Raw genomic sequence first — 23,620 nt, forward strand, 5'->3', positions numbered from 1 at the left:
CCCCAGGAGGGTTAACAGAGAAAGAAGAGCGGAGCTGTGAGAGTGCAGAACAGAGACACCCCCCAGCAAATCCCCCCCGCCCCCAGACACCGAGATCCCGGCCTGGGGCAGCCCTAGCAGAGGGGTTCGCTCCCTGATACTTACTCATGACAGTTGCAGCAAGGGGTCCTTGTGGGGTGGGAGGAGCTGCCACCCCGCTCTGGCCGTCTGGCTTCGGAGAGAAACAACGGTGAAGAGCGTGATGAGGAGTTTCAGAGTAACAGCCGTGTTAGTCTGTATTCGCAAAAAGAAAAGGAGGACTTGTGGCACCTTAGAGACTAACCAATTTATTTGAGCATAAGCTTTCGTGAGCTACAGCTCACTTCATGAGGAGTTGGTGTCCTGGGAAAGAGGTGGAACAAGAGTGGGGTCTAAGGGCAGAACAGGGGTGGAGCATCTACGGGGAAAAATAAGTCAGTGCCCGTGGTGGGGAAGGCCGGGGGCTCTGTTCCACGAGGGCTGAGCGTGTCAGAGCAAAACTCCTGAGCAGCATCATTGTGGCCTCCCCCTGAGCGTCCCTGATTCCCCAGGGTATACTGCATTTCCCCGGCTCCTTCCCTGGCTAGGTGTAATTTCAGAAAATCACTCTCCTGTCCCTAACCCCCACAGCTGCTGTGTATGAGTCACTGCCAGGCCTCTCTAGATGGGCTAACATCTGGATCCTGCCCAAGCTGGTTCTATCCCACGTGGCCAATTGCAAGTGACCAAAAGAAAAAAGATCACAGGTCAGAGCCCCTGCGAAAAATGATTGTTTTTAAAGTCTCTTTGGTTTTAAGCCAACAAGTTTGGGTTCTGTTCTCTACCTCCTGGTGTTGGAGCCTTTTTTTTTTTTTTTTGGGGGGGGGGGTCACCTTTTCAAGCTTTTCTCCCCATCCAGGAGAGCAAGATCAAGAAACCCTTCTGCCAAGAATGGCCAACCCCGCCAAAACCTTCTACCAGCACCGGAAAACAGTTAGTCCATAATTGGGGAAAAAACAAAACAAAACCCCCACACCATCCAAACCGTTTTTGGTTTTTGAATTTTCCAACAAAAAATTGATTTTTTCCTGTTAAAGTGACACTTTCCACAAAAAATTGTCTTTAATCAAACACCCAATTTTCCCTAGCAAAAAATGTTGATGGAAACATTTCAGTGTATTAGTTAAAGTTGCTGTGAAATCCCCACCTCCCCATACATCCCTACCAGCACCAGCCCCAGCACCTATGAGGCATACAGCTGTGCCCCCTGCCTGGCTGTAGGGCCCCTTCCCTGCCCCCCAAACAGCAGCTGGAGCCAGGGACCCATCGGGGATCCCCACAGGGACTGGCTGCACCTGCTGCTGCTCAGCTCAGCCCCACAGGGTCAGCAGCAGCCTCTCCCCATCCCTCTCCTGGGCAGAGAAGCGGCAGTACCTGGAGCTCCGCTGCCCTGGAGATGCCCCACGGGCTGCGGTGCCTTGGCGCAGGGAGAAGCTGCTGGATGCGGCTGGGCTGGGGGTGAGCGCTGGGCTCGGGCCCCTCTGGGACAGCCGGGCGGTCGGTTTGCGGGGCTGGTCCTGCTCCCGTGAACACAGCGAGCTTCTCGCCAAGGGGAGCTTGAACAGGGCCTCCAGCCCCAGCAGGAGGAAGGGTCTGCAACAGCCCCGGGGACCCAGCAAAGAGACACTCCCGACCCCAGTGAGCTCCCCTGGGGCAGCAGCAGCCTGGCCTGAGGGGAGAGAGAGAGAGAGAGACACAGCAGGGGAGAGTAATGGGATCGTTCTGGTTTTGCACCGTGCAGCTAGGGAGAGCTCAGCTGAGCACCCAGGGCAGGCCGGGTGTTAGGGCAAGGGGCTGACAAAGGAGGAACTAGAGAGTGCCTGAATCCTGTACAATCCTCTAGTAAAGCTCAAATCTTGACCGCCTCAGGAAGCAAACCATGGCTCGGAAAACTCTCCTCCCATTGCAAAGCGGTTCCAGAGTTGTGAAATTAATCTCTAGCCCGCTCTGTTGACCGTCTGGTGGAACTTCCCATGCACCGTTTACACCAGCAGCTTACTGCGCTTTCGTAGAGTCAGGTGAGAGTGGGCCGGACTTAGCTTCTGGTGAAGTTGCCGCCGATCTCGCCCGTTCCTTTTGCGCCTCTGCCATGCGATGGGTCGGTGTGTTTCTGGGGCTCTTCCTTCTAGCCCGGCCCTCTGGGTTTTTGGACGGCACTTCAGGTAAGAGATTCCATCTCCCTTCTGGACTGTTCAGTGGGGCTGGAGTCCTAAGCAGAAAAGGGGAGGGGGATGTGTGTTGTCTGGGGGTTAGAGAAGGTAGAGCTGGGGGGGGGGGTGCATGGCGGGGGGCAGCTGCAGGGCCCATGTGTTCCCAACACCTCCGCATGCCCCTTTCTTCAGGCCCTGTGCCGCCCAGGGGCGCTGGAACAATTTGTACAGTGAGGAGGCAGAGAGCCACTGAGCCAAACTGTAAACCCTGGATAGGATGGAAACCGCTTCAAGCCAGGGGGCGCGGCAGCCCCCCTAGGTCCAGCACTGGTGGTCCTGCCCATGTCGATTTTACAGAAAATAGTTGGGGGCTTTTTTGTCCATTTTTTTTATTTTTATTTATTTATTTGCAAATCCCCAGCTGCTGGCTGAGCAGGTGAAACTTAGAGACCCAGAGAATAGGGATGGAGGGAAGAGCGCATGGAAAGAACATACAGAGGAGGGGGGAGAGGGATTATTTTGTAAAGTTTCTTTGAATGCAGTTTAGCAGCTGGAGACAGAGAGGATTGGCCAGCGCCTTGCATCCAGCCAGCCCGACTTGATCACAAGCAGGGAATCCCCTGGCAAGCCCCAGGTTAGGGAACTGGGGGTGGGGGTGGGGCAGGTTTGAAGCATGTGTCTTCTCTAGCAGGGGGAGTCGACCTTGGGTTTTAAGGTCTTGGGGCGGGGGGGAGCATGTCCTCACTGCAGAGTTAACTTGAGTTATGGACACTGGGGGTTATAATCTGCTTGCAGAGATGTGCTGTGTAAATGCATGAGATGAAATCAGATCTGGTGCCGGCGTGAGAGGTGTGCATGGCGTGATAGTGTGCATGGCGTGATGGGGGGTGTGTGTGAGTGTGAGAAGCAGCCCTTGTTAATTGCACGCTGCCCACTCATCGCAGGGAAACCCCAGCACCCACCTCTAGATCTTTCTGTGATCTACCTACAGGAAGGAGCAGGTGGATGTGACACCCCTTCATTCATTGTCTCAGGATCTTCCCAGGCCTTCCTCACCTCTGACTCCGCTCTCCCGGTTGATTGTTAGGGCTGAGCTCTGGCTCTTTGTCCGGACAAGCCCCAGCAGAAAATGCACAAGCCCCATGTCTGTAGAACGAATTGTAAGAAGTCTGGGGTCACATTCTTTTAGATCAAAACCCTCTTTGTTCTGCCACAGCAAATATCTCAAACTCTTTGGTAGCAAGTTGTTCGTTTAAAATCATTTTGTTTAAGAAGAGTCCTACCTCTCTTCGAGCCAGCGTTGTTGATATTCCTGGAGATGTTTTGCTCAGTCATGGAATGTCGGGGGTTTAAAAAACGCCATGGTTTGCTACGAAAAAGCTCTAAAAGGCTTGAGCAGGTTTTGCAAAATAATGCCCAGAGTTCGGCTCCTAAATCCAGGCATAAATGGGCAGCGCCCTGCAAATCTGCAGAGATCCGCTTCGTAGCCATGGATCGTGTGCAGAAACAAATGTTGTACCCGCACAGGGCTCTATAAACGTGGCCTGATGCACAAGAGTGTGAGACCCTCTCGCTCTAACTGCAGCTGCTGAAGGCCTGGCACTTCAGTGTCCTTACAGGCCCAAGAATGGTCGGAAGGACACAAGAATGATTGCATCGCACGCTTCCCGTTGGGCTGCCCTACAGCAGAATCGCATGAAGTGCAATGGGTGAGGAGTGGAGGGTTGTCAAGGGGAGAGGTACCTTCAGGCACAAGACCACTGATGTTCCCGGGGTAGCCATGGCCTCTACCTCCACAGGGGGAAGAGCTAAAGAGCCTAACGATGCATTAATTAGAGGATTCCCTACAATTAGTTCCCTGTGACTTAGGCAAATATTCCTCATTTCCACTGTTGGCAACTCCCCTGATCTTTGTCTTGCATCTCACAGTATTTGGCGTTTGATTTTCTAAAAGCCCCAGAGCCTGGAGTCCTGTGATAAGCACAGCCATTTGTTTAAACCAAAATATGGGGTTCATGTAGGACGACTTGAAAAAAGTGACTTCCCCTGCTCCCTTCTCTCCCCCGCCCCTGCCCCCAGGCTCAAAACTCAAAAGATGAAAAAGCAGTCCCCACCACAAATGTATTATTTTTAAATATTTCATGATTTTTAAGGCAACCTGCTGAGATTTGAAGGCAGGCTGTGGGTTGGCAAAACGCTGCAAGATACAATAAAGTGGCATTCCAAGAGGACAGAGTTAAGGTTATATGGGGGAACCGGCAACTATAACTGAGCTCCTCCTGGTTAGCAGAGCTCTGTGGTTTGTTTTCCCCTGTAGTGCTAAGATTCTTTCCCAGTGTTACATGGGGAAGATCTTAGCTGAGCATTTCCTGGTTCTCCAACAGCTGAGTTTGGGGCAGTGACATCCCAGAAGGGCCTGGGGAGCAGAACTGCCTGTTGGTCAGCAAAAAAGGGTGGATTTGATTTAGATCAAATTGATTTAAATCATGAGTCAGGAAGACTCGATTTAATCATGGATTTCTTCATAAAAGTGTCTTCTTGTTGGTTGTTATAACCTTAATACATGTTCTTCACAACTCAGAGATAGATGTAGGTTTCATTTTTAGAAGGTACACACTATTCATTTTTAAAGGGTGATTTATTCTGAAAACTTTTCAGATGAGTTTTACAGCTACCTCAGAAAATGAATGATTGTTTGGTTCTTATGTTGGATCATATTAAAGAAGTTCTGTATTAAAATCACAACTGAGTTTATTCCCCATAGTTTAAATTCCAGGGTATTACTAATTAAGAGGTCTCTTGGTTTTTGGTACTGTTTCTCTCCCTCTTGCAAGTTCTCTTGCAACTTGCAAGCTACTAATTGTGTTAGTACATTCTAAGACAGAGTCTGTTCTCAAAGCAATTCTTTGTAACAACAACTACTCACACAGAGAGAGACTCAAAGCAAATCTCTGTAACAATAGAAACAGCACCCGGAGACCCTCCGCCCTTTTGTTTTATTCATCTCGCTTTGTTAACCATTGTGATTAAAATAGAGATAGAGGATGGATGTGGATGGATGCTTGGTGTGGATAATAACTGAATGATCAGGGAGGTGCCAGCCTAAGAATGCAGTGTCCATCGGCTGAAGAAGGCGTCAAGTGGAAATAACCAGAGGACCCCCGGAGGGCAGACTGGAATCCACCCAACAGCCTCAAGAATGGGAGAACCAAAGAACAAGATAACATCTGGCAGCACGGAGCCTTCAGGAATGTGCCATCTGCTGATTGATTCAGCAACAGCATGATGAAGCAATTGCCATAGACCGGCCTAGGAAGAAATTCCTATCAAAATGGACTCTAGAAAGTGAGAACTTTGGGGTCTGATTCTGCAAACCAACTTCCAGGAGCATCAGATGTGCATCTGACAAGGCCCTGCTCCCTCCTCATGTCCAGGCCACCTGGCCAGTGGCTTGGCATGAGCAACTGTAAGGCTGGTAACTATGATAACAACCTTGCAGAACCTGTGTGTGTGTGTTTGTATGAATGAATGTGTGAATAAAGATGAGATTGAATGGAATGTTATAGCGATAACTAACTGCTTACTAGGATTCTGTCTGTATTCACAATAAATGTGGTATTTTGCCTTTTCCCCTTCAATAAGATCCTGCTGGTTTTTATTTTATTGGTATAACAATTTCATTTACCAAAGGTAATTGAAGCAGATAGTTCACCTCCCAATGACTTCATAAATATCTCCAATTCAACTGGTTAATCGTTAATATCTGGAGGATTTTCTTGCCAGGCTGTAATAGGAGGAGAACATCACCAGACAGACATTTACATTGTTTTCTTTAACTAAAACAACAACGTTAAGTATTCTGGATTTTTTTCTTCAACAGCAAACAGATAATATTTCAACAAAACAAGCATATGTCCCTCCCTTCTCACATTTATCTCCAGACTTCTCCTTGTCCAGATCGATTCCGCCCCCAACAATCTTCTATTCATTGAACTTTTTGAAACTTTGCACTTTTAGAGAGAGGTAAGGGATTGACTCTGTGTACACAAATTTGCAGAGGGACAATAGAGTTGAGGTCTGTTATTTCTCACCTCTCTCTATTTATTTATTTGAAAACATTTTTGCTGTTAACAAGCATGTTACCTCTGGAGACACAAATCCACAGTTTGAGAACTGCAAAACTAAGCATCTCTGATGGTATCTTCCAGACTGAGCACTGAATCCCATTGGGTAGGTAGGTAGATTAATCTACATAATCTATACAGAAGCCTGTGGAACCCCATAAGATTGGGTCCTTACTACAGGAAGTATTGGAACTCATTTACAAACCTTTTCTGAAACATTACATGAATCTATTGTCTCATACTATAGAATTAGAATTTATAATCCTTATTCCATGATGAGAGATCTTTGAGCTATAATGTATCTTAATTAAAACTATCTTTAGATAGCTTTTTGAGGGGCAAAAAAACATTTTATCAAAAAAATCCAATTTTTTTGATTTTTTTTTTTTTTTAAATCATGGATTTTTATCCACCCTGGTTGCAAGTGAATAGCAAAGCTGGTCCCAGCAGGGAGCCAGAGTGTCAAAAATTCTTAGCTGGTGGGAGAGCCTCTCTGTGAGCATCTGCAAAGCATCTCACTTCAACAGTGACTGGTTGAACGATTTATTGTAAGGGACGCCCTTTCTCAGACCCTTTCCCTTTATTGTCTCCCACCCCCACGTCAGTCCCTGACCCGGGATTGCCAAGCCAAACTAAAATACCACTTGTTTGAAATCTCACAGCTAGCGAAGATTATCTAATTGTCCAGGTGGCTGAGCCGGAAGGCAGCTCTGTGAACACCTCCATACCGAATGCCACCTACGTTTCACAGACGTCTTTCTTCGTGCGGAAATATAACACCTCCACTTCGTTGTGGGAAGATGTCGTTTACTCCTCTGATGGGGGCTCCCAAACAGTCCTCAGTTCCTTCCAGGAGACACTCTCCTTTTTTGGTGGATACTTCAAGATGGAGAACGTGAGCAAAGGGACTGAAGGAGTTTACAGGATTCCAGGTGAAATGTACAGGAAGTGTGTGGCTGTCATAAACTTTACCGTGGTGGGTAAGTTGTGCAGTCAGTGACCCCAGAAAAAACTCTGCTCCCCTTGCACTTCTCAGGCTGTGTAAAGCCTGTGGAAACATCCTATAAACTCCCAGAATATGGAAGACCCCAGCAGACATTGAGATGGGAGAGCCATCTCCTCTGCATCCGCAGCCCCAGCCCAAGGGGCGTGTCATGTGGGAATGCGTGAGGAGAGGAACTAGCCAGACCACAATGCACTCTGGCTCTTCTCAGTGGATGGGCGGTCCCTGAGGGCCCCCTGCCAGCCGGCACACACTAGAGCAGCCCCCAGGCTGCTATAACCAATGACGGGACTGGCATTCGAGCTAGGGCAGAGAACCAGGAAGGTGTAAATCCTGTTGTGCCAGAGCAGGCGCCTTGTCTACACTAGGCCCACTGATGTTCCTACCACTGACTCTAGTAACAATGAACATTTTTTGCAAACATGGTCAGCTAGTGACCCGGCCTCCCCGGGGAGGCTAGTCCTTGGCCCCTTCCCTTGTGCCCAAGGCCCCACCCCTCTCCTTCTGCCCCCTTGCCCCTGCAGGAGCCCAAAGCACCCCCACCGTGGCCCCCGGCTCCAGTGCCAGGCAGCTGTGGGGGCGAGGCCCCAGGCCTGGCACTCCGGGCAGCGCAGTTGCTGCGTCCCCAGGCCTGGCACTCAGGGTGGCTGGTGCTGGGGGCGTGCCGCCCGGAGTCCCTGCGGGAGGCAGGCCAGCCAGGCCCAGCCAGGGCAGAGCACTGGGAACAGCAGGAGGGGGCCTGGCCGGGGGGCGGAGCGTGGGCAGGGCCATGGTAGGCTGTCTGGGGAGTCACAGGCTCCCCCTGCCTACGATACCTGCTGCCCATATTTGCAAAGTTGCTGCAGTGCAGGCAAGCTTTAAAGCACCCCAAGGGCTCGCAGGGAAAGTGGCATGTGTTGTATAGGCCACGGGGTGACTTTTACTTTTCTTGTGGCTAGCAAGCCTTTTGTTCATCGGGCTGCTCGTTAACATACCGCTGGCTCTGTCTGACTGCGGGATCAGGAGCAAACATTCATGAAGGGTCTGCGCTGAAATCCCTGGGAAATACGTGGTATGCCGTGATCTGTTTTCTCTCTGGCCACTGTCACCCTCGTCTCTGAGGCCCAGATCTTCAGAGATCAATGGGAATTGGATGCCTAAATACCTTGGAGGATCTGGGCCTAAGGGCCAGATTGTCAAAGGCATTTAGGCCCCCAAAGGTGCAAATAGGCATGTAGGGGAATTTTCAAAAGCACGCACCTGCCTAACTCTCATTGAAGAGGGTAGTTAGTCACTTTTGAAAATCCCATTAGTGACCTACCTGCATCTTCAGGGATGCAAATACCTTTGAGTGTCTGGCCCTAGATAGAATCATAGAATACCAGGGTTGGAAGGGACCTCAGGAAGTCATCTAGTCCAACCCCCTGCTCAAAGCAGGACCAATCCCCAATTTTTGCCCCAAATGGCCCCCTCAGGGATTGAACTCACAACCCTGGGTTTAGCAGGCCAATGCTCAAACCACTGAGCTATCCCTCCCCCCCGACTGAGCTATCCCTCCCCTGAAATAATCAAAGGGCTCCGGGGCAGAGGCTGGAATTGAACCAGGCACGTCTGGCTCCTGGATCAGCACCTCCCCCCTTAGGCCAACCTTCTGCAGTGCAGGCAAGGAGAGGAGAATCAGGCATGTGGTGTACGGAGCCCTCACCAGCCATTCCCTCCTGAGTGTCTGGTTCCAGAGCCCGGCTCATTCCCACCGGCTGCGTCTGGGACCTCCGGGGCTGAGGAGGAAGCTCCTGATGAGACCAAAGGGGATGGGAAGTAGCTTGTGATGGGAGATTTCCTTCCCCAGTAGCCTCTCTCCTCCCTGCCTGTATTTCACACGCCCGTCCCAGCTCCCACTGACGTCAGTGTGAGCTTGAGGGCAGCCTCCAGTTGCTCCGGATCTTCTCAGATGGCCTGATGGCTTGTGCCACAATTGGCCAAAAATGGACCACGGGGAGCTGGCACAGCAGAGTTGGCTACGGCCAAGGACAAGCCCTTGGCTGATTGAGGAGCCGTGTTTGGGGCCTCCCAACACGAGTGCAGAGTGTCAATTAAGGGGATGAGTTCAGGGGCAGAAAACTGTGATCCCCAAAACCCAGCATGCTCTGGGGGGAGCCACCTATGCCAGCCAATGGGAGATGTCGATGAGAGGGGTGTGTCCTAAGCCCTGCCCCTCTCTGTGTTCCATGCGTGGTGTGGCTTGTGGTCCAGGGAAACCCCTCTCTTGCAGCCAGGTGATTGAGATGCTGCTTAAGTCCTATCTTGCAGGAATAAGTTAGGTACCTGCCTTGCTCCATGCAAAATGGCAGAGGGGCCGTCCTAACCCAGCCCTGTGGTCAGAGCACTCAGCTGGGAGAGCCCCGTTCAATTCTCCATCATTAAAAGAAGAAGCCAGTCCATTCTTCTGAATGCTCTCAGACAGGCAACCCCTGTTTGTCTGGGTTCGGTGAGGGAGTTGCTTAGGCACTGTCAAATAATTACTTAACAGTCCAATTAATCTAAGTATTAGACTTAACGGGTTTCTGGAATTTGTAATCGGTTTAGCAAGGTCATTCCACGACAGGCTGGTGCACCGTTAAAAGAAACAGGGGCCAGGCAGAAGTAAGCAGCAGCATCTTAAACCATTTGTCAACCATTCAGTTTTCTTCAAGTTGCAGGGAGAGAGGCTTGTAGACGGCCTGGAAAAGAAATCGCTTTGCATGAGGATTCTGTCGGTGTTCAAACCGAGGGGTGTTTTCTGCAAAGGGAGGAGGTGGGAAGGAACCTGCTTTACGGCTCAGGCTCTGTCTGCACTTAAAACCCTACAGCTGCTGCAGCCCTTCAGTACAGACGCTTCCCACAGCAACGGGACTCCGAGTCCAGCACTCTAGGCCTCGCTGCCTCCATTAGTCCAGAAAAGGATGAGAAAAATGATGAGGGACGTGGAGCAGCTTCTGTGTGAGGAGAGATTAATAAGACTGGGACTTTTCACCTTGGAAAAGAGATGACTAATGGGGGATAAGATAGAGGTGTGTTGGGGACACTGGGGCATGGCCACTAGGTAACTCGAGGGGATGGAAGACCACGAGTGTCGATGAAGCCCCCTCGCACTAGGCCCAGGTGTCCTTGGCCCCCCCCCGGCCCCCCCGCCTGGAGGCACTCGCAGCAGCTCTGCGTACTAGGCTCAAGTGTCCTTGGCCCCCCCGCCTGGAGGCACACACAGCAGTTATGCTGAGGATCTGCAACAATATGTTGCAGAGTCAGACTGCCTGAAACTGAGCAAGGCCAAACAGGGCAGATATGGAAGAACAATGCTGAATAAAGCAGCTTTATGTATAGTTTAACAAATGATACAGAGAACCAGGGAACTAGCTGGGAACTGGATTGGCTGGCTATATGGATACTTGGGGCAGCTTGCTATTGGATAAGTATGCTGGGAAAAAGGATGTATAAAAGCCTGTGTAACTTCCTGCTCTGTGTGCAGGATTTGAGATTTTATTCTCCCTGTTCCTTTTTGAGGTGTATAAAATCATGACTGATGTGGAGAAAGTAAATCAGGAAGTGTTGTTTACTCTTTCTCATAACACAAGAACCAGGGGTCACCCAATGAAATTAATAGGCAGCAGGTTTAAAAGAAACAAAAGGAAGTATTTCTTCACACAATGGAGAGTCAACCTGTGGAACTCCTTGCCAGAGGATGTTGTGAAGGCCAAGACTATAACAGGGTTCAAAAAAGAACTAGATAAGTTCATGGAGGACAGGTCCATCAACTGCTATTAGCTAGCATGGGCAGGGATGGTTTCCCTAGTCTATATTTTCAAGAAGCTGGGAATGGGTGACAGGGGATGGATCACTTGATTACCAGAGCTCCTGTGATTCTGGGTTTTTTTTTTTTTTAAATCTCTCCACAATTTTGGTTGCAATTGAAACTTCTAGTTAAAGCCATCAGTGTAGGGGGCTGGACTCTCTGTTGCCTTGCACTTTGTTTGTGTCACCTTTACACTGATGCAAAGTGAGCAAGAAATACCAAAAGAACTGCAGGCACTAGCGTAAATGACACACACTAGGATCAGGGTGAGGCTGGATTGGAGCCCAGAACTCTTCCCTCACCCACCCATCACGGCACAAGGAGTTTGATCCTGGGCCTCATGCCAACTGCCCATAAGGGGCAGCTTAGAAATTCTTCGGTAGCACAAAGCTGGTGTGTCTCCCTATGTCACCTGCCTCCTCCCAATCTTTAGTCTGGGGACGTGGTGTGGTAGCAAAGAGAGTGTGGTGCATAATGCTGGCTGAGAACTGCTGCCACGACAGCCAGTGTAACTTAGAGCAGCCTCAGCGGTGCTCTGAGTTTTATGCCAGGTGCTATTTCAGGCACCAGCCAGCCGAAGCTTGGGGGAACAAAAGGGTGACTTCCAGCCCCCTTTTCCCATCCCTCTCTGCTGAGCCAAGTGAAAACTTGTCACTTCTGAGAATTAAGACCCAGGCATAAGGCAATGGAGAATCCCAATCTTTCTTCTGCTGTGTAGAGTTGGTAAAACTCAAAGCCCAGATGGCACCGTTATTAAGCACATTCTTTTTTTCTCTTTGCTATTTAAAAATAATGAGATGCGAAAACAATATTAGTGCAGCAGTAATGTTGTATGGTTCGGACACACAAGTTAAGTTTCCTATGACAACACTAACTTGATCAACTTGCATGTATGGAGCATATTTTTCCTCTTCCTGTTTTTCTTGTTGTATTTTAAAATTTACCACCCAGGGTTCTTTGTGGCGTGTAATGCGGCTTGTTTTAAAAACGCCACAAATGCAAACTTACAGGAATGGGCCAGAACTTGACAGCTTACAGGAGTGGCCGCTACAGGGATCGGGGCTGATTTTAGAGGGCACAATTTTCAAAAGCACCAAAGTGACTTAAGTGCACTTGGAAATTTTACCTCTAGTCTTCCTTATGAATTAATTTTTTATTTTATTTTTTTTTAAAGGGAGCTGTAGCCTGTTTTCCACAGGGTCAGTCTGAGTTCAAGCCAATGCCGTAGGGCATTTCAGGCTGCTGTCCTGTCTGGTCCAGCCCAGGGGACAATATCTGATGCTTCCAGGAAAAGCAAGAACCCTCTGTAACATACATGGCTAGTTTTACCATGCTGTAAATGCAGGTGGGGAATTCATTACTGACCTCAGTCGCGTTCAGACTATGTCCTGAAGCATGGGATTGGGCCAGAGGGACAGCTAGCGCTGGCCACAGTGTCCAGGGTCTCAGAGTGGGAAGTTCCTTGGAGAATTCCACTGGGTGGGAGACTCAGCTGTGAAGGGAGGGGGCGGGCAGGAGCATCTCCTAAACCCAAGACTGGAATAACTGAAGTAATGTTCCTTTTACATGGAGCCTCAGCTCTTTGGAACCTCTGCAAACGCTTTAGCCACGTGTTTAACTCCATCCGTAGGAGTAGCCTTGGATGGCAGTGGGAGGGCTCAGGTGCGTAAGTGTTTGCAGGATGGGCGCTCAGGGCAGTCCCTGATGCCAGGGCAAAGTGGATGTGACGTGCCACTGTCTGGATTTGGGAGCCTGCCTGCACACCGAACTCACTAGGCGATGGGTGCATGACTGCAAGGCGCTGGGCTGGGGAAAATCAGCCCTGGGTGGTTATTTTGAGTAGAAAACCAGAGCCACTTCTGGGGTCTTTCAGCTTCTAATGCCCTTTCCCTTCTGCAGCTGGATTTCAGTGTATGATAAAATCCTTCTCAATGCCAAGTCAGTGCCATAAATCACTGGACTGGGTGCAGGAATCAGTAGGCGACGTTCTCTGGCCTGGGTTATGCCAGGGCTCAGACTAAATTATTGTTCCCCAAATTTTTAAAAGCTGAGCCCCCTCCTCAAGGCAAAGAAACCAATCGTGCCCCTCACCCGTCAGCAGTGTGTTAGCGACCCCACCCCCCATTTTCATGGATACATCTCCAAACCCCACCCTTCCCACCATGGCTAGCCCTTCCCCACGCTTCAGGAGACGCTGGGGGAGATGATCCTAACCGTCCCCTCTAACCTTAAAACTTGAGGGACCCCATCCTGGAGCATCTTAAAAATCACAGTTCCCAGACTCTGTAACAGGGGCAGCTTTGCCGGTCTCACCTTTCTCCCTCCGTCAGGTTGGCTGATGGGGATAATGAGCCTGGAGATCTCATTCCCGCTGCTCTGAGTGGTGCCCATGTGCACACGACCCAACTCAGCTCTTCCTGTATCCCAGGAACGTCTTCATCTTCTGGGATCCTCATGGCAGCAGTGGGATGATTTAACGGAGTCCCTTAGTAATGGGGCTTTTCTCTCTCTTTTGTTTCAGAGCCAGCGTCCTGGAACCATCTCATGGTGCGTGGAGTGGTGGCAGTGGTGGGGGTGCTAGTCTTACTATACCTACATGGGTTTTGGAAAGGTAGAGGGAAAGTGTTTGCCTACCCGCGACTCCTCTTCGGGAAGCTGCTGACTCATCCCTCCCAGCAGCCTGGAAGTCGACAGGATTCCCATGAATCTGAGCTCCCCGCAGTGTGTGACAGGGACGGGGATCAGGCCCAGGGAACCAGAAACAGGAATCGAGACCCAGCCCTGGAGAATGGTGAAGGAGACCTGTTTGCGAATTCGTATCCGGTCTGCTGAATTGTTCACGTCCAGACCCTCCCCACAGTTCTTAAAAAGTTGAAGCATCTTGTTTAGACGCTTTCCAAACACACCATTTTGATTTTTCAGTTTGAAACAATTTTTTTTTAAAAATGTCCTTCAGTTTTATTTTTAAAATTCAGAAAGTTACAACCCTTGAAATGTTCCTGGGTCTTTTTGGTATTTTTTTTAAAGCTTTTTGGTTCATCAAAAATTTGGAAAAATGTTAGTTTTGTTCAACCTGAAACCATTTTTTTTCCATCTCTTTTTTGGAATTGCCAGCGACCAAAAAATTCTGTTTGCCCAGCTCCAGGGGTGGGTGAGGATTTTGACGGTTATATTGTGGGTCTCTAAGTCTCCTTGTTGCTCAAAGTTTTCTTACTGCAACAAATTAATTTGGGATGAGGGCAGGATGGGCAAAAGCTTCCTAAAAGTGCGGGGGCCTGCTGGCACTCAAACTGTGGCCCAGTCCCTGTGCCACCCCTTCTCCCCGAGGTCCTGCCCCCTCAAACCGCCCCTTTCCCTGAGGCCCCCCCTCACACCGCCTTTCTCCCTGAGCTCCCACTTCACGCCGCCTCTTGCCCCCGAAACACTGCCCCCGCCCCCCGCTCCCTTCTCTCCCCCATCATCCAGTCGCTCACACTTATGGCCAGTAAAAGTGGTGGGCCCTGGTCTCCCCTGTTCCGGCACCCCTGGATGAGAGTGGGAGAGGATGAAGAACTCCTTTCAAATATAACTCCCCCGCACCCTCAAAAAAGCACAATTTGCCAGCAACAGCAAAACATGCACCTAACCAACCCGGGCCAGTCACGCTGTGTTGTGTGTGACATTCCCATCCTGGGGCGGTTTATGTCTTTGAGAATGTGAACCCCGCAGGCCTGGGTGTTTCTCTACGTAATGTGACCTCAGGGCTCCTGATGAGAGCCGTTGTTTGTAAATGTTTCAGTAGCAGACATATTTATCATTCATGGACATACAGACATTTATTCATAATTAGAACTGGTCAAAAATAGCGGGGGTGGGGAGGGTCATGAAAATTGAAGAAGAAACCACTCCCCCCACTCCCCATATTCTTCAAACTTATTTGGAAATGTTTTTAATTATCAAATTTTTGTTTAGTTTTGGTGGGAAAAACTCCACGTTCTCTCTCAAGTGGGCAGAGAAATCCAAAATGTTTTTTTTAAAAAGGGAACTTTTTTCAAATGATCAATGTAATCCAAAGTGGCATTTTTAGTTCAAAGGTTGCATTGTGAGTGTAAAACCCTTTTGAACCAGTTCTGTTACTGTATAACAAGATGAGTTTATTTTTCGTGATGCATTGTTTGGGCCAAGTTCCAAGTGGCATTTCAGTTTTTGCACAGCTCTTCTCTTCTTGCATCTGCACCTCTCATAAGCTGTGGCCTTAATCTTGGGCCTGGAAACACTTACGTGCATGTTTCACTTTAATGACTGCTGTGAATAATTCCATTTCAATGGGACAACTCTGAGGTCGGGTTTACGCTACGGCCCTATATCGGTGTAACTACGTCATTTATTTAATTTTCTTTCTTTTATATGTGAAAGTTCTTGAGAGGTTAAAGCAGGTAAAAGACATGAACAGGTTCGGACAGTCCAAGTTTGTCAGTGCAAAGTGACAGCAGAGATGTGGGATCTGCTAGTTTTCCAGAAGTCTCTCAGGGTTACCCAGGATAACTTTGGGGATCTTTGTCTTGCATCGGGAATGTTCCCTGAAAGTGTCCAAACAGCTCAGAGCTACAGAACCATTCCCTGGATCCATTCTTATAGCTGTCTTCCCTGGAAAGCAGTCTGGCAAGTGTTCCTGTCAGCTCATTGCTAAGTTATCTGTCAAAATACTAGAGTTTTCAGGTGCCTAAGTAGCCCTTTGAATCATGGTAAAATTATCCTCCCCACCACCACCAAAATTGGAAATGGTGCCCCTGAGTGCACGGTACCCTACCGTGCTTCCCCCATAGGAGCTGCATTAACAGGCAACTCTGCAAGTTCTCTGCATGCCTCTGCAAGTGACCCCCATGCCTCTCCATTTCCTTGGCCACATGTATCCTGTCCCCATGCTGGCGGCTAATCCAGAAAAAGAGGGAAAGAGCTCACCACTGCCACCACCTGAGGGAGGTGTTGGGTTGAGATCAGCTGGTCAAAGCAGGCAATAGGGACAGAATGTGAGACTTGAAGCTCCTCGAGTGACCTCTGACCTTTCTAGACCTGCCCTTCAATCAGACACAGCGATTGTAAAGTTGAATGTGATAGTAACTAGACCCATTTGAAACCCTTCACCACACAAGACAAAGCCCGCAGGATTCATCATTAACTATTTATTTCTCCTCCCCTGGCTCCCTGCAGCCACCAGCCACCTTGGAGCTTTCCCTCGTCTCTCCCAGGCTGTGCTCACTTGATTGCAGGAGCTCAGCGGAGGGTCCAGCTTTGCTCTTTCGCTTCCATTCTTCACGTCTTTGGGTGGCTGCATTGGCAACTGAGCAGCCTGATGGAAACACTGAGTCCTCTGTCTCGGCAGGCAGGCCCAGCCGCGAAAGCCAAAGACTCCCTGAGAAGAGGGGGAGATTCGCCTGAACTCTCAGGAGTGGAGGCTGGGCCCATAGGGTAGGGTTACCATATTTGAACTTTCAAAAAAGAGGACACTCTGGGGGGGGGGGGGGGTGGAGTTGTAGCCCTGCCCACTATCTACTCCCTCCCACTTTCTGCCCCCTGACTGCCCCCCACAGAACCGCCAACCCATCCAAGCCCCCCTGCTCCTTGTCCCCTGATCGCCCCCTCCCAGGACCCTGCCCTCTATCTAAGCCTTCCTTCTCCCTGTCTCCAACTGCCCCCTCCTTAGACCCCTCCACCCTAACTGCCCCCCTAGAACTCCACCCCCTACCTCTCCCCTGACTGCCCCGCACCCTATCTGCACCCCGGCCCCCTGACAGACCCCCGGCTCTCCCACACCTATCCAACCACTCCCTGTCCCGCCTGCCCCCGCAGAACCCCCAACCCATCTAATCCCCCCTGCTCCCTGCCCCTGACTCCCCCCCCGAGCCTCCGCCCCGTCCAACCCCCCCCCGCTCCCTCTCCCTTGACTCCCCTGACCCCTCTTCATATGCCCACCCCCTGACAGGCTCCCCCCAGAACCCCTGACCCATCCAACCTCTCCTGCTCCCTGTCTCCTGACTGTCCCTTGGGACCCCATGCCCCTTCTCCAGCTCCCCAGCCCACGTACCCTGCTGTTCAGAGCACTGTGTCTGGGGTGCGGAGCCAGACACAGTGCCGCGCTCCCCCGCAGAGCACGCAGCTCCCCCCCCCGCCCCCCCAGCCCCGAGAGTGCTGCATTGGGAGGGAAATCCTGGACCTTTGGAGAGTTTTACAAATTCCTCCCGGAAAGCGACTGAAAACCCAAAAAGCCGGACATGTCCAGGAAACTCCAGACGCATGGTAACCCGACCACAGGGACTCCAGGATCTGCAGCTGCTGCCACCTGTATGGTGAATCCTCTGACTCATCACCAACCAGCCCTTCCCCATTCTGCCAGCCGGCCCCACGGTCTGACCGTGCAGGAGAACAGAAACCCTTTGGGACAGCAGGAGAGTCTCCTCAATGCCGCACTCTTCGCATGGCTTCTCGCGGTCACAGTGAAACACGACTACCCTGCCCCCAGGAGTCTCTCAAGGAGCTGCCGGCGCAGTCACTGGGCACCCACTCGTAATGGTCTCGGGCAATGGCATTGCAGAGGGAGCTGAGCAGACCGTCCCTTCTGTGACTTCCTGAATTGCTGCCAGGACAGATTCTCCTCTGCGCTAGGGAGAGTCCCATAGGAAAAGCAGCTGTGGTGGGGGAGTGGGCAAGACAAACACTCCCCCTGAGCCCTTGACTAGCAGGCGAGCAGGACTCTGGGAGCAAAGGCATCGGTGTGTCTTGCTGGGAGAGCAGAGCTGGAGAGCAGAAAAGGGCATTGGAGGAATTGTAGAAAAGTCAGTGTCATGGCCGGGTCATGGGCAGCCAGACCTAGTGGTCAGAGGCAGAGTCCACACTCACAAGACAGGAGTCGAGAGTCAGCTGGGTCAGGACACTGGAAGAGCAGAAGCAAAAGACCAAATTGTGTTCAGAACCTCAAGTCAGATGAGTCACCCCGAGTCCGCATGCCAGGAAATCAAGCCTGGGGAGTGGGAGCAGGAACAGCCAACACACAGTCCACAGCTGGGGAGGAGCTCGGGTGTTCAGACAGCTTCTTGTTCCTGCTGCTGGTTTAAGGAGGTCCCGGGGGCAGATTAGCTGCTCTGGGACTCTGCCAATAGGAGCCTCAAACTGGGTCTGGACTTCGTCAGTCCTAGGTAAGTAGTTTTTCGTCGGCTTCCAGGTGGCGTGCTGGAGGGTGGCTGCTCCCAGGAACCCTGCAGACCCAGGTTAATGACCCATGGGTCAGGACAGTGAATGATCTCTCCCTGCTCAAACCTCCTGCACGAAACAGTCTCCAGGGTCCCGGACGCATCTTCTGAGAAGAAAAAAACACAGTCATGAGGACAAATAGGCTATGGAACAGGAGCCCCCTCTTTGTTGCAACAGCCCCAAGTGCCCAGAAGAGTGGACGGTTCTTACCTCCAGGAGATGCATGGGATCTTCCATCTAAGCCTCAAGGGGACCCATGTTGCTTGGTCTGACAGGAGGAGATCATCTGTCCCCACTGCTCGCTGTGCTGGGCTGGCTGCAGCACACATCTGTGTAAGGGGCTGGGCCAGAGAGATGTTACAGTCAGGGTCCAGGCACCCCAGAAGGAGAACAGAGGGTCTGAAACCACAAGACGAAGCAATCAAATCAGCAGATTCGACAGAGAAGTTTTCTACCCTACAGGGACATCAAAGAAGGTCTGTTAGGAAAGCTGAGATGTTAGTCTGGAAACTGCTAAGGAAAGATTGTGACTTGTTAAGATTCAGTTTTAGTCACTACAAAGTGTGTTGTGTTTTGTTTCTCTCTTTGAAATGTGTCTCTTTCTCTTGCTTAGTATCACTTAAATCTCTTCTTTGTTACTGTGCTTCCCAAAGCACCTCAGGGTTGTGTGTTTGAGTGAAGTATGAGTCTGCAGCCTACCCAACAGGCTGAGCTGTGCCCTGTCTCTCTGAAGGTAGCGAATAATTTCTGAGTGGTGCTGGGCCCAGAGTCCAAGGGCAGTTCACCAGACATCTCCTGTGAAGCCCAAAGAGACCAAAGGAGCAGGAGAGATTCAGGCCCCACTGATCCATGGGAACTTCCCACAGAAGAGGCTACACAGGGCTCCAGACACAGCCAGCTGGATCCCTCCCACAAGCTGGGCCATGTCCTTCCCCTCCCAGCCCCACAGCTTCCTCCCCACCCCAGCCTCAGGAACCCCTCCCACCTCCCTGCTCTCCCCACCCACTCTCCAATACCAGGCTGTTTCCAGAATGGAAGCAGGTGTGTACCAGAGTTCACTCACCGCTAGATGCTGGCCAGGCCTCGTGTCACCGCTTTCTAGCTGGGCTAGCAACCCCGCTGAGACTCACTCTTGCAGTTTCTTGGCTGGGAACTCAGCCCTCCAACCAGGTGACTGGCCTTTACTCCGCTCCTTCCTGGGTCCTGCTCCTTCCAAACAAAGTCCAAAAATGTCAGGTGGGGCTCACTTGGTCATCATAGGCCATAGGCCAGGCCACCCTGTTAGATACCCTCCTCCTTCAAATCCGGTCCAGCCCGGCTGACAGGTTTGCTGAGGGGATGGTGAAACCCCATTGCTGATCAGAAGGAGGTCAGAATCTGTTCTCTAGGAGCTGAAGGTCTGTTTGTCCTGCTGCGGGAAGTGGAGCTGGAGGGCGGAGATGTTAGGTGAAAGAGACTGCATGTTGCAGTTGGAGACTGAGGGACGGGAGCCTCCTCCCAGAAACGCTCCAAGGAGAACAGGTTTGAGGAGGAGTTCTCTGGGGAGCCTCTTGCTTGGAAAAAAACAAGGGTGGCACATTGATGGAGATGACTCTGTCCCAGGGATGGGGGAAGCTCTCAGCCAGGCTATGCAGCAGGGATCCCATTTCTCCCCCAAGAAACCCAGATGCCCAAAAAAGTCAATGGCTCTTACCTCCAAGAGGGAGCGGGGTCTTCCCTCTCAGCCTCTTTGAGAACTACCACTGCTTGGCTTCCTAGGACAAGGGACCTGTCCCCACTGCTCCCTGAGGTGTTTCAGCTTCTGACTGCACCCATCTGGGAGGCTGTCACACACCCCAGGGCCTAGAAGACATGGGGGGAGGTGGCTCCTCTTCATGTCACACTCTGAGAGCCCAGAGAAGGGCCAAAGGAAGAATAAAGGGCAGGAGATGAAGCTAGCCCTGAGCCTCTGTCCCATCCTCACCTCTTCAAATGTGGAGCTTCCTGAGCTTCAGTTGGGCAGACAGTCTGTAGCCCTGACCCAAACGTCCTTCTGCGCCATATGGGGCAGGAAGATCTCTGCCTGGGAGCATGGGGAATGGGATGGGGTGAGATCAAGGAAAGAGGGGAGGGATATGGGTGTGAGGGAAAGAGCTCCTGCCCCAGATGAAGGAATTTGGGGAGCCGAGGGAAGGACCCGGCTCCACAGAGAGGGGAGAGAATTTCTGTGAGTGCCAGGGGCCTCCATTTCTGCTTCCACTAGCCCCCCATTTACAGTGAGACAGAGCAGTACCTGCAGCAGGGAGCGGGACTTGCTGAACAGGGAGGGGAACCTTTCAGATCATCAGATGAACCACAGCCCTTGCAGCGCCTCGGGCATCTGGTGCAAATGCCGGATGATGTGAAGCTGGCACATGACCTTGGCTGTGACATCCTCGTGCTGCAGGGGAACGAGAACATGTCAGAGACTGAGACACTCCCCAGGAATCAGGGAGGATTAAGGGCACCTGGAACCAGCACCATCATTTCCACCCAGCAGCTGCTCATGTCTGAGTGGTAGATTCACCCTCCTGACCCCCAGGATGGAGGCTTGCTGTCCTCTCCAGTGACCTCCAGTGCCAACCCCCCTCCTTGTAGGGTGAGCTCCTGTCACTTCCCCATCAGTGCCCCTGACAGCTGTTCCACCTCCAACCCACCTGGGGACACCGCTCAAGTTTGGAGAACCCTCTCCTCCACCCCCACCTCCATCCCCACCCAGGTAGGGCAGGGAGGGGGCTCTAGAAGGGTGGCTGGGGGCGGGAGGGATTCTGGCAGCAGTGAAGTGGGATGGGGAGAGCTTGAGACCTTTCCCCAAGACACCCCAGTGACAAAAGCTGAAACCACAGGATGGCAGCCCTGGGGAACGGGACAGGTCAGCAGCCCCTGCTGACTGAATCCTCCCAATCTCTCGAGAGCGGGTCCAGCCCTACCAGCAGCAAGACCAGCTTCCCACGCCCATGTGCCTCAGTCAGTCGCCAGCACCAGTCAGTCCTTGGCCTCCCAGGCTGCCAGGGATGGGAGCAACTCTCGATGGTGTCTCGGGTGACATGGATACTAGGCTATGGGGAAATGGGTGCAGCTCTGTGGGGCAGGAAAGGTTCCCAGAGGGCACTTAGGGGACTCTCCTGTCCTTCCCAGGAGTGATAGCAGAGCACCACATCCTAAGAAGAGAAGTCCATGAAGTCCAGAAGTCCCCACTAGGCTCCTTGCTACCAGGCCAGCGAATGGCGAGAGGATGGGAAGGAGGCCCTGGGCCCCACCTCAAGCTCCTGAGTCAATTGCAGCTGCTTACCGTGTCCCCCATCAGTTGCTGGGCTTCCCCCAGGAGGGAGTAGACGAGCACCAGCCCAGCCTGGCTGACACGCAGCAGGGGGTCGTGGATGGCCAGCACTGCTGTCTGCAGGAAGGATCTTTTCTGACCGATGGAGAAGAATTTTCCAAAGACCTAAAACCAAGAGGACATGAGGCTCGAGCAGATTGCCCACAGCCAGCCTCCAAGTCCTGGCGGTACAATGGCGTCTCGTGCCCCAAACGGGGGGGAAGAGAGCTGCTGTGGCCAAGGCAGTTCATTCCCCAGGAGGCTTTCAGGGACCCAGGGCTCAGAGAAGCCCCTTTATTAAAAGGTGGCAGATGCTGAGGGACCAAAGCCTCCAGTGGCTCTTTCGGGAAGGCAATTTATGGCAAGGGCCAGGATGGGCTGGAAATGGATCTCTAATGTGTGTGAGCAGGCCCACTCTGCTGTGCAGGGCACAGAGACGACAGGGGACCCTGTCTTGCTTCCAGCAGAGAGATCTCCTGCACCTCAGCAGCTAGAGGAGTGTGCGTGTGTTGTTACGGGGGAAGGGGGGTGGAGCTGACAGACCAAAGGTCTCTTCCCCGAGCTAAGTGATTTCTCTAGTTGCTGGCTATGGCCTCTGCAGCTCCTTGGTTTTTTCAAGGGGAATCCAACCTGCAGCCTGACAAGGACAAGGAGACTCATGGCCCAGTCCCAGTGTGGGACCTTTAGCACCAGCATGTCCCACTGGTTGCTGGATGAGGAACTCTGAACTGGAAATAAGGAGCGGGCTCTTTTCCTGTCTCCAGGAGGCATCCACTGCAGGGAACCCAGCCAGTCACACTCCCTGAGCTGTGTCATGCCCTGGCACAGTGCCCTTACCTCCCCCACTCTGGCTGTATTCTTGTAGCCCAATAGCCTGCTGTCCTGGTGCCAGTCATAGCACCAGAGATCTTCCGCCTCATGTATGGTCAGGCCTGGAAGAGAGAGAGAGAGAGAGAGAGAGACTTTTCTCATTCTCGTTGCGGTTTCTGTGTCCTTCCAATCCCATTGGTGGCTCCACAGTGGAGTGGAGAAGAACAGAGGCAGAGAGAGACTTGTCCTCCAGCTGGGGTCAGTCTGAGAGAAATGGTCTGGGGTCCCATTATCCACCTGTGGTCACTCATAGTCCCCTATTGGGTTCCGTGTCCCAGCTGGGTTCCTTACCCCTCTGTTGGAGCAGCAGTTGGTAGAGCCGGTAAGTCCCCTCCCTGGCCTGCCGGCTGATGTCCTTGTCTGGATCGCTGACAAATAGAGCCAGCTGGGCCACATGGTGACCCATCCGAGGGAACTCGGCTGAGATCTAATGGAAGGGAGAGCAGAGGGGACTCCATCAGCATTTTCCTGCCAGCTCCCTGTTCCCCCTGGGCCAGAGGGCTCCTTCCCCTTAGCCCCTCTGCAGGAGATGCTGGGGGAGAGGAGCTTGAGATCAACCCTTCACTTGCTCTGCTGCCAAGGGAGCCCGGAGCTGCTTTGGGATGCCAAACAGGGGCTGGAGCATGGGCCCCTTAAAGGCCCAGGGACAACACTGAACCAGGACAAGAAGAACTTGACTCAAGCCTAGCTCAGTCCCTGCTCTCACTCTGCCTCCCCATGAAGAACCCTCCTAAGCCACAGCCCCGGCAGCAGCAGATCCTGCAGCCTGCTGGAGCCAGCCCGCCTCCGCCTGGAGCCAGCAAGCTGGGCTCGGAGCTCACTTACGTCAAACTCAGGGAGGGTGACTGTGTATCTCAGCAGGGCTGTGCTGCTCCTGATAGCCCTGGCTCGCTCCTGCGACACCCTGGACACGACCCACAAGTTGACATGCTGTGGGGAAAGGAGGCAGGTCAGACTCAGTGGCCAGGTGCACCTGCTTTGCAAATGAGCCCCACGCCCCCAGCCCCAGGGGCCTGAGACATTCTGCGCAGGGGGGAATAGCTG

At 52.0% G+C, this 23,620-nt stretch overlaps 1 protein-coding gene across 1 annotated transcript in view; it reads left to right on the forward strand.

Annotated features, from left to right (window-relative positions):
• LOC119567445 (maestro heat-like repeat-containing protein family member 1) overlaps positions 1 to 23,620 on the forward strand; it is an 850,842-nt gene that overhangs the window by 73,637 nt on the left and 753,585 nt on the right. The window lies entirely within an intron of this gene.

This window comes from Chelonia mydas, chromosome 14, assembly GCF_015237465.2.
Source record: "Chelonia mydas isolate rCheMyd1 chromosome 14, rCheMyd1.pri.v2, whole genome shotgun sequence".
NCBI classification, from domain to species: Eukaryota; Metazoa; Chordata; order Testudines; family Cheloniidae; genus Chelonia; species Chelonia mydas.